Source organism: Artemia sp. Qi Xiang Cuo, chromosome 17, assembly GCF_049724085.1.
Source record: "Artemia sp. Qi Xiang Cuo chromosome 17, ASM4972408v1, whole genome shotgun sequence".
In the NCBI taxonomy this organism is placed as follows: Eukaryota; Metazoa; Arthropoda; class Branchiopoda; order Anostraca; family Artemiidae; genus Artemia; species Artemia sp. Qi Xiang Cuo.
Genome location: NC_142810.1, coordinates 5,274,647 through 5,285,747, shown reverse-complemented (window position 1 = coordinate 5,285,747; position 11,101 = coordinate 5,274,647). Strand labels below are relative to the sequence as shown.

Genomic DNA, 11,101 nt, shown 5'->3' with positions numbered 1-11,101 from the left:
AACACGGCAAGATTTACATTAGCTAACCCATTGACAATGAAAAAATTCATCTCAACGATTATCTGAGAGATGTTCTTGGCTTTAAACAAAACATAATCAATAGTAAAAGTCCTGGAACTGTCAGTGGAATGGATCGAGTTATCTTTGGACAATATCCATCCAGTTTCTCCTCGGACAGTTGTATATTTCTTTATGCATCCTTTGTTAAAACATCGAGAGTTGGTTATTCAATATTTTCCCTTCTTACGTGTTCTTGATTGAACCTCCCCCCCCCCCCATGAAAATGTTTATTGCTATAGTATAAAGTATCTTTTTGTATGTTCCTGTAAACACTTGGTATTTGAAAATCTGCCAGTTAATGTTAAGGCAAAAATTTGTTGATCCTCTAGCAATAACAAAGGTTTGGCTGTGACCATGTCATTTTCGACCTGTTCAACGGCGAAGAGATGGCTAATAGAAAAAATCATTTGTTTGTCCTGATATTAATTGCTATTTACTACTCTCAGACCACGACAATTGGGCCATAGATTAGAATATTATAAAGGTTGTTCGTCAGTGTCAGGGTACGGTCATGGCAGTTGGTTTTTAAGCTGTATTGATCTGCACCCCCACTGGCTAAAAAATATATTATTCCACTTGCATTGGATTTTAAAACTTCTACACTACACGATTTGGTGGCTGGTAAAGATTTTAAAGAAAGTGTTTCAAAATACATTTCACCTTTTTTGATTTTATTTTCCATTTTTTATTTGTTTTCCTCTCTGAATTTCATTTGTGTCTCAAAAAATCTTAGGTCCAGTGCAAGATCACCTGGTCATTGATTGAAATCAAGACAAAGTAGAAAAGGTCTTAAAGGGTTGAGAAACACCTCGGTGTCTAAGGTCAGAAACGACAGACATCACTGTTGTCATAGAAGAAAAAGAGACCAAGAAAACAATTGTTAGATCGACAGAAATTTTTTCTATAATAAAATGACTTTTCTTCCCCACAAGGAATCCCATTCCACAGTCACCACATTTCTTAAATCTTTTCAATATAGAAAATGTAGATTTCGGTGTAAAATAATGATTCTATGAAGAATTCTACCAACAAAAACCACTCTCTAAAAGCAACATTTTCAAATCTATTCCAATGAAGACTACTTCATAGAAGTATCATCCATATGTATTTATTTAAAAGTTAAGGGTGAGGAAAAAGTCGGACAATAGGACCCTCACAGCTACAGATGGATTATCCCATGAAAATAGCGTAATACATAATTTGGTTAGACAAACAAGTGTCTACATAAACGAAATATTGGTGATTACTAGCAACAATATATAAAACTATGCAAGCTGCATACAATTTATGTTGAATGGTCCAAAGTCCAATTAGAAATTCAGAGGTCTGGAGGTGACCCATGCTTATAGATCGAATGTTGTTATTGATGGTGAGCAAGGGTGGTGAGCAAGGCGTATCATTTAATAGGTAAACTAAATCATGGAATTTTTAGTCTAACTTAATGGATGCCTCCCAATTGACATAAAAGTCAATTGACATAAAAGTACAACTCGCTCCGTCCATTTTCATTTTGAAATTGGACCACCCGATGCAAATATCAATCTCACCTTGACAGTAAGTAGTGCGACAATGAGTCACCTTTAACATAAGTAAACAATCTCCTATTACATAACATGCAGGTGTACTACAGTATTACATGACATCCCACAAGTGCCCTGTCCTCAGTTACTATCGGAGATTCCCAAAGGGCCCCTGAAGTCTAGCAGCCCCCTCCCTCGTTTGAATTGGTTTCTAGGGGCCTAGTAAAATTGAATGCTATGGCGCTAGTGGAATTGCTTTCTGGAACCAGGTGAAATAAGATGCTAGAGGCCCAATTGAAGTTGACTGCTAGGGGTCGGTGTCTTGAATATTCTCTACTTCGAGGGCCTTGAAAGTTTATCTCTACACTCTTAGCTTTTTAAACAATCAATGAAAAAACTATGATGTTACATCTATGTTGGGATGTTGACTCGGTGGGGCCCCTGAGGGTTTTTCTCCTACACTCCTATATTTTTAAAAAATCAAAGAAACTATTACATAACATATACGTTCACATCTTGACTAGTGGCTCCCCTGAAGTTTTTTTCCTGGTCCTTCGGCTTTTAAACATAACAATCGAAAAAATCATTTGCCTAAGTAAACAAACCCTATTATGTAACATACACCCGCATCTGGAAGAAAATTAATAAAAACTGCAAGGGAATTGCCATTAAACTTCTTCTCAATCTTAAACCATTTAAGAAGAACAGAGTAGCGGCTATGGGGTTCTTTAAAACCAGTGAGGGGAAACTACTAAGGTCGATAAGGTGGACAGCTCCACATACATTGTTCTTATTATTAGTAGAGATGGTGGGAGCAGCAAAGATGTTAAAAGTAGAATAAAATAGGCTCAGGGTGTTTTTCCACAGTTAAAAAAAAGTTTGGAAGAATAGGAGGAAAAGTCTGCAAGCTAATATTAGGAAGCTCTTCCAATATATTGGAAGCTACAGTATGGTTCTGAACCGTGGGCCATCCGAAAAGCAAACAAAGATTTGCTAGATGTTTGCAAGATGAACTGATTGTTTTGGGTACTCGGGTGACTGACCGTATTTTAAACAGTAGACTGTACGAAAAGTGTGGTTAAATCTCGATTTATAGGGTTATAATAAGATAAAGGTTGATAAAGTCTGGGCATGTTCTGCAGACGAGGGATTGCAAATTACCGAAGATTGTCTTTTTCAGCCAACCTGTCTAGGGCTAAACAGAAAGTAGGTCATCCGTGGTTGGGGTGGAGGATGTCATAAAGAAAGCTTTAATGGAAATGGAACTTCCTGGGAGGTTGTAAAGAGGAGGCTTTGAATAGATTGGAATGGACGCGGAGTGTGCGGAGCTGTATTGGCCTCCCATGGCATGGTGTTACGACGAGTTGTTAGTTGTAGCAGTATCTTGAAATTAATACTGTGATATTTAAGTAAGGAAATTTTGACAGTTCTCTACATCTTTTAAAACTTGAAGTTACCGGATTTAAGATGGAAAACTGATTTATGGTCTAAGACTACGGTTAAAACATAGAAGAAAAAATACGGCATTGGACCTCACAGTCCCTATCGGCGGTGCTGACCTCCGTTTCTTTGCGCTGACAACCATCCTAAGCATTCACACGCCCTTCTTGTTTACCTTCCCCAGATTTCTCCAGGTACCCATTTAGAGCTGTGTTGACACTGTCTGAGGTTACAGAGTCATGCCACTTACCCCCATCCCAAGCAATTAATTGGGTACACTAGGATTCGAACCCTCGTCCTCTCTGAAAGAGGGTCCTAAATCCAGCGAGCTAAATCCACCAATTCACTCGGCTAGGACCGTTCCCAACTGTAGTAAGACTACAGTTGCTATTAATCAAGTTGAAGACAAAAAAAGAATAAAGAAGCCAAAACAAGTTGATTTGGCTACACCCCTGTGAAACCAAAGAACAGCAAAAAAAGAGAAAGCAGATTTCTTAGCCAAGGTCTTTGGCAAGTTGTTTGTGGTGCTGAAGAAAGGGATGGATAGAAATTATGTATTCATCAGTTTTAACCTTTTAAAGTTAATTATTTTTCGAAAACAAATTTTTTCAGAAATAGTGGAACTTTTGTCATCTAAAGCTTAAACCGAACCTCCCATAAGAGTTAAAACGTCAGACGACCCAAAATGAATGCCAAAGTTTAATTCCAACCCAAAACAAACAAATATGAAAATAAATAAATATGTCAAAGAAAATGTGCAAGGTATTGATCTAGATAATAATTAGATCATAAAAAGGTTAAAACTTAAAATCAATACTCAAGTAAAATCTAAATCAAACGGAAATTACTATGAACAGGATATTGGCTACTATCCTTTTCCCAGGCGTAAACCTTCTAAAGTAACCTGAGGGTTCAGCATAAATTGGATATTTACTTACGAAATTTTCGTCAATTCTTGATTCAATTTAATACATATAGTTTTTAATAAAACGCAAATGACACTAGACTTTGGAAGGCTTAAAGTTGGGAGGGTTCCAGTTGCCAAACTCCTGTATGTAGTAATTTATGTTTGGTTTTAAGTTTGACTTCGGTTTTCATTTCAGTTTTCACTCGTTTCAAGATTCGATTATTCATCTATATGCGTACCTATTACCTTTATGTTTGATGTGATTACTTTTTTAATTTCAGTTTGTTATGGGTTTGAAATATTTTTGGGCAGTAAATTCTGGTCGTTTTACGTTTTAATTATTATACAGTCGTAGATAAGTTTTAATTGAAGTTTCAATTTGTATTAATTTTTTTTTCTTCAGAGAGTTAAAAAAAATTATTTTCTTTTTTTTTTACAAGGAATTGTATCGCTGATGAAAGTAATGAATATTTGTCAGGTTTCTTAGGTTTTTCACTTTTAGTTTGTTTGTTTTTTACTCGGGCTTCCAGGTTTTTTACTAAAGAATTAAAACGTCAAGTTCTAATTAAATTTCTTATTTTGCATAAAATTGTCTCTCCCTTCATTCAAAATTGTCAATTCACTTCTTGAGCCTTGTCTCTTACTTCATTCAATATAATTATTAGATAATTTTTTTAAACTTGCAAACAAGGCTTGGAATAGTTATTGAAATTAAGTATTGACTATAGAGTACTTTACAGATAATGCACTTGGGAAAATACTCGTGGTAGAATATTCAAAAACTACTAATGACTGAAAACAGAATAAAAGAATAAACATACAATAGAGGAGTCACTTAGATCTATTTATTTAAGACTCTTCAAGCCCTTTAATTTTTGATTTTGACATGAACGTTAGCTGGAATTTTGATCATTCCAACAACTTAGATGCGCATACTACATATTAGTTGAGTTCAACATTCGTATCCAAATTTCCTGAAATTTCGTATTTATTCCCTTGCTGTTCTTGAAAAATTTCCCTTTCAATCTTTTGACAACCTGAATGTCAAGTAGTATCTTTTGATTTATTTTAGTATGCCCGTTATCGTACCCTGAACATTTTAACTTAATACCCTTGCCGTTCTTTTTAAAAACTTTCAGATTAATACCCTTAACTGCTCCCAAAATATTGCACACAATCCATTTCGACAAAATGGACAACCTTTCACAATGATATCTTTATAATTAGTTCAACATATCATCAAATATTTTGTGAAAGTTTCTACTTCGTAGGCATTGCCTGTCATGGGCTGTTGCAGATACACCTTTTTGACAACCGGGATGCCCACAGGGTTTTGATGTGGAAAATATTTTTTTGAATCAATATATTTTTAACACCCTGAACTCAAGTAGTGTCTTTTGATTTTTTCTAGTATTCCCGTCAACATTCCCTGAATCTAACCTAACTTATTACCCTTACCATTCCGTTTAAAAATTTCAGCTTAATACCCTAAACTGCTCCTTAGATATTGCACACAATCCAATTCAACAACCTGGACAACCTTTGACAATGATATCTTTTTAATTAGTTCAACATCTCATTCAATATTTTGTGTAAGTTTTTACTTAGTAGTCGTTGCCTTTCATGGGTTGGTGCAGATAAACCTTTTTCACAACCGGGAGACCCATAGGGTCTTGAGATGGAAAGTATTTTATTGAATCAATTTATTCTTATCTATTGACAAAATGCGTTGCTCATTAATTGTTTAAATATTAATAAACTTTATTCACATTTTTGGAGCTAAAATCTTAAGCTAAAATGTAAATTTAAGAAAATATTGAATAATGATTCTACATTTAAAATCTTAAATCTTTAAAAACTGTTTCGCATGCTGACCTTTGGTTGGTGTTGTCAACCATTGGTCCTGATTCACTGCCATTGGCTGGGAGTGACATTGCTGATATCAGCATTGCAATAAAATATATAGCTTTTTTTAAATGCAGAAGTATTTGAGGCAGAGTATTAGCACACAATAATTTAATGCAAAATTGCGCGCACTTAATGTGTACAATGGTAAAGTATTGGAATTATTGTGACATTTAAATATGTTCATATATCTTATGGACTTGTCTTTTCTTTCTCGAGGATATCAGATGAAATTAAGCGTTAAAAGAATATTCAATTCAAGGAGAGTAGTCTTATCAAATTAGTAAAACTGAATATTCTGAAAGCTGAAGTCATGGAAAGAAGAACACCCTTAGAGTTAGCAGCTGCACATGGGCATTTGGAAGTGGTGAAATTATTACTGCAGCATGAAAAAATTGCAGGCACCGATTGTTTTACATTATTGCAAATTTCTTCAGAATTAGCAGTTGCAAATGGGCATTTGGAAGTGGTGAAATTATTACTACAAAATGAAAAAATTGATATAAAGGCTATAGGCACCGATGATTTTACACTATTGCATATTGCTTCACAGGAAAATAAATTGGAAATTGTAAGATATCTTGTGAGTGAAGGGTCAAATATCAATGCTAAAAATAAATTTGGCTCAAAGCCTATACATATTGCAGCTAGAGAAGGTCACAAAGATACCGTGCAATTTTCCTAGGTAAAGGAATTACTATTAATGACACTGGCCACGCCAATCAAACATCATTACACTATGCTGCAGTTAAGGGTGATTTAGATCCTGCTTTAGAATCTAAAAAATTAGAAGTTGTTAAGTATTTGATATCAAAAGGTGCTGACATCAACGCAAAAGATATTAATGGCTCAAGTCCTCTGCATATAGCTGCTAAATATGGTTATAAGGACATCGTTCAAGTTCTTTTAAAAAATGGCGCAATTTATGATATGGCTGATCAATTTAGTAGAAAACCTATTGAAAAGAGTACGAGTAAAAATGTAATCAATTTATTCGCATCAACTGAAAATTTAATTAAATATGTAAGACAAAATAACTCTTCAGAGGCTGAGTTTTGTATCAAAGCAGGAGCCATTGTTGACGCAAGAAATATTAACGGGGGAACGTCATTACATTATGCTGCATGGAAAGGCTATGAAAGAATTGTTCAGATCCTTTTACAGAATAAGGCCAATCCCAGTGTGGCTGGTAGTAAAAAATCTACACCTTTACATTATACAGCAAAATTTTCACATTTAAAAATTGTAAAAGTTTTGTTGTCCTATGGTGCAGTATACAATGATGTTTCTGACAGTGGCAAAGTACCATCAGATTTATGTGTAGATAATGATATAACTAGGCTATTCTACTTAATAAGTGAGTCATTTAGAAAAGTTAAAGAAAATGATGTCAAAGTTATTAATGACTTAAACAAGATAAAGGATATTGACACAATAAAAGCAATTATGAGCACTCGTAACAGAGAGAAACAAACGTTAGTAACTGCTGCAATACAAAGTAACTTTCCCAAAGTCCAGCAGCTAAAGGAAATATTCCAAGAACAAGTATTTGTTTAGATTGATGCAGCTTCAAAGCCCTTTTTTGAAGGTAGTTACGAAAAACCTTTAAGAATTCTTAAAAGTGTATTTGAAAGAAGAAAAGAAATTCTAGGACCAGACAACCCTGGAACATTAGATATTCAAACAGAAATAGCCAAAGTGATTTATAAACAAGGAATGTACCAAGAAGCGTTATCTATACTTGAAGATATTGTCCACAAACAAATTGAAATGCTGGGTATAGATAATAACGACACTTTAAGCACAAGAAGCCTCGTTGCTTCAGTGTTGCAAAGACAGGGGGAAAATGAAAAAGCTTTGGATATTTATCAAGAAGTCTATCAGAAACAAAAAGAGATGCTAGGGTTAGATCATTCAGACACCTTAGTTACTCAACTTCAAATGGCATTAGCATTGGATGGACTGGGAAAATATGAGGAAGCGTTAAATATCAACATTGCAGTATTTGAAAAGAGGAAAGAAACACTAGGTGAAAATAATCCTCTCACTTTTAGTGCCAAAAATAATATAGCAATGGTACTATCCAAATAAGATAAACTAGAAGAGTCTTTAAAAATCTATAAAGAGGTTTTGGAAAAGAAGAAAATAATTATTTGTGTTAATCATATTGATACCTTGAGAACACTACTAGGCATTGCTGGAGTACTTTGCAATCAAAATAAATATCATGAAGCCTTAAAATCTTATCAAGATGTATTCGATATCCAAAAAAAAGTTTTACGACAAAACCATCCAGATATTTTGAATACTCAATGCGACATGGGAAACTTACTTTTTGCTCAAGGTAAGTGGATCAGAGCTCTTAAAGTCTACAGTGAATGTTTGGATCAAATCAAAGCTGTTTTTGGACCAAGTCATCCAATTGCTGTAGATATTTTGAAGAAGTTAGAATTGATTAATTTTAGATTGAAGCTTGACGGTCAAGAAGCATCAGAGGTTCTCCTGTATATGCAGAAAGAAATCAATAGTGCTGCTAGTATATGTGATATAAAAACTGTTCAGCGTCTTTTAAAAAATGGGGTTGATCCTAATGAGACAGATATTGATGGAAGAACATCGTTGCATTACGCTGTTGACTATGGAGACATAGATGTTGTGAACATTTTACTAAGAAATGGAGCTAATGTTAATCAAGTAACTAATAAAGGTAATACGCCCTTGCACACTGCTACTACCAGATGTAATAAAGAAATTGTTGATATTTTGCTAGAGAATATCAGTCGTGAAAAAACAAACGACTTTGTCAATGCTAAAACTACTCTTAGTGGTAGTACATCTCTTCATATTGCAGCTAAAAGTAACTCCTTGGAAATTGTCAAATCTTTATTAAAGCATGGTGCAACTTATAATATTGAAAACAAAGAAGGTAAATTACCTGTTGACCTTTCGAAGGATCAAAAAGTTATTATTTTACTGAAATTAATTGAAGAACTGTTTAGAGATATAAAAAACGGTAAAGTTGAATCGATCAGCAGGCTTGGAGGATTAAAACCTGATGAGGTCTTAGCTATAACAAATGCTCGTAATAATCAAGGGGATAAACTGTTGGGAGTTGCTATAGCTAATGGACAAAAAAATGTTGCGAGTAAATTGCTAGAAATGCTAAAAAAATTTGGAAATTAAAAAAATAACAGCATAGATTAGGTTTGAATTTATGCCAAGCTGTGGCCCATGCCCAGCTTTGGTTAATCCTGAGTTCTATTTAAGTACTTGATATAGTAATCGTAAAAGTCTACTTTATGTTTTATTTTCTACGAAATGCTTACATACCCTAGATTATCTCCTGAAATATAGAATCTATGATAGTAGTATGCTTTCTTTACTTACAATATGCTTACAAAACAACTTGTCTTTTCAGTCTCTATTCCAAAAAAGGCAGGGCTACTCCTTGCACCATAAGTTTAAATATTTTGTAAATTAAATTGTAATATCAAATGTGCATGTACTTTAATATGGGGACAAATGGCTTCACGAAAGGCTTGTACAGAAGTTGTTACGGGGTTATGAAATAGAACACTGCTGCTAATGGTGCTTATATTGATCTTACAAAGAAAAATTGTCTGTCTCTACAGAACAATAAGCTTGCACAGGGTTCATCTGAATTCCTGCTAAGAATACACTGTCAAAGATAAGAAAGTTGTCTTATGGAAAAAAAATTAAGGCTTCAAGCTGAAATTGACAGTCAGGATAAACTGGTAAAGCCATATTCTTTATCTGATAAATATAATATCTTGGAATCGTAATATGTGACTATGGCGAAAAATATTAAACGATCCAAATATGAGTTTCAATATGGATAAGTCCTTTATTAGACAGTGAAAAACAAATATAAAAGTTCAGAGTATTTCGAAGACTCAGTCGGTCTCCATCATCAGCAGGAATACAAAAGTATTATATTTAACACAAACTATGTTTGTTCAAAAACAAATGTAATAGCTTCCGGATTACTGAATGTTACTAGTCCACTGGCTTATAAAGTTCATAAACTGAGTTCATTCAAACTGTTGAGTTCCTTAATCTTGCTTAAATTTATGTTGAATTCTTATTAGGATTGGCATCCTCTTCTTTTTCTAATTGTAAACAAAATGTTGCTAAATTTATAATTCTTAGTTAAGTTTGTACATCTTCTTCTTCTTCTTCCAATTGTTGAGAAAATTTCGCTGAATTTACAGTTACAATTTTTTTTTCCTGGTCTATTATCCTTATTGAAACTTTTATTCGTTTCATCAAAGAAATACAGTGTGGTCTGTGAAAAAATATTCAATATTAGATGATTGTTAAGGGGCACCATAAAAATATTGAACAACTGGTTAGGTGCATTATAAAAATATTAAACAATTATTAAAGCATATTATGAAAATTGTAAATTATTGTTAAGGAACATTATAAAAAGATTCATTGATTGTTAAGGGGCATTAAAAATATTAAACAACTGCTAAGGCGCATTACCAAAATATAAAACTATTGTTAAGGGGCATTATAAATACATTTAAGGATTGCTAAGGCACATTATAAGAATATTAAACGATTGGTGTGGCGCATTAATAAAGAAGTGTTAAATGATTGTTAAACGAATTGTAAAAATATTAAGCAGTTTTTAAGGCGTATTATCAAACAGTTTATGGTAACGAACTATAATTAGGGAGCGACCCGGCTCAAAAGTAACCGAAACTCTAAAAAAGGAATATTTGATACCAGTAGATACATCAAAAGAATCGGATTTTTATGCTGATTTCAAATATATAAGTTTCACCAATTTACCCTAAAGTTTTTTTTAGTACTTTCAAAAGAGCTATCTATTCTAATTAAACGGCCTTTGAGATTCAGGGATTTTTGATTCGAACAAAATTCAAAGTTTTGCGTAAAGAGCGAGGCATTGACTAGGAGGTGAACCCCCTCAGATGCCTAATAATTTCTGTTCGTTTTAAGTTTTAATGTTGCTCCTTACTTTCAGTTGAAAAAACTTGTTTTTTTTTAATTTAATAAATAAATTAAACGATTGTTAAGGCGCATTATAAAAATATTAATCAATCGTTTAGGAGTATTATAAAAATGTAAAAAAGTTGGTGAAAATGAAAATTTTTTTAGATTATTGGTTTAAAATATATTGTTTGTTAAAAGAAAAAAGAAAACTCTGAGTAAACTAAGAACTATAGAATCATTTGCGAAAAATAATATAAATTTGAATAATTTTGTGTTTTATATTGAA

The 11,101-nt window shown here is 33.4% G+C and overlaps 1 pseudogene; it reads left to right on the top strand.

The window, feature by feature from the left end:
• The first annotated feature begins 7,345 nt into the window (after window positions 1–7,345).
• On the top strand, window positions 7,346–9,015 carry LOC148941831 (uncharacterized; annotated as a pseudogene).
• The last annotated feature ends 2,086 nt before the right edge of the window (window positions 9,016–11,101 follow it).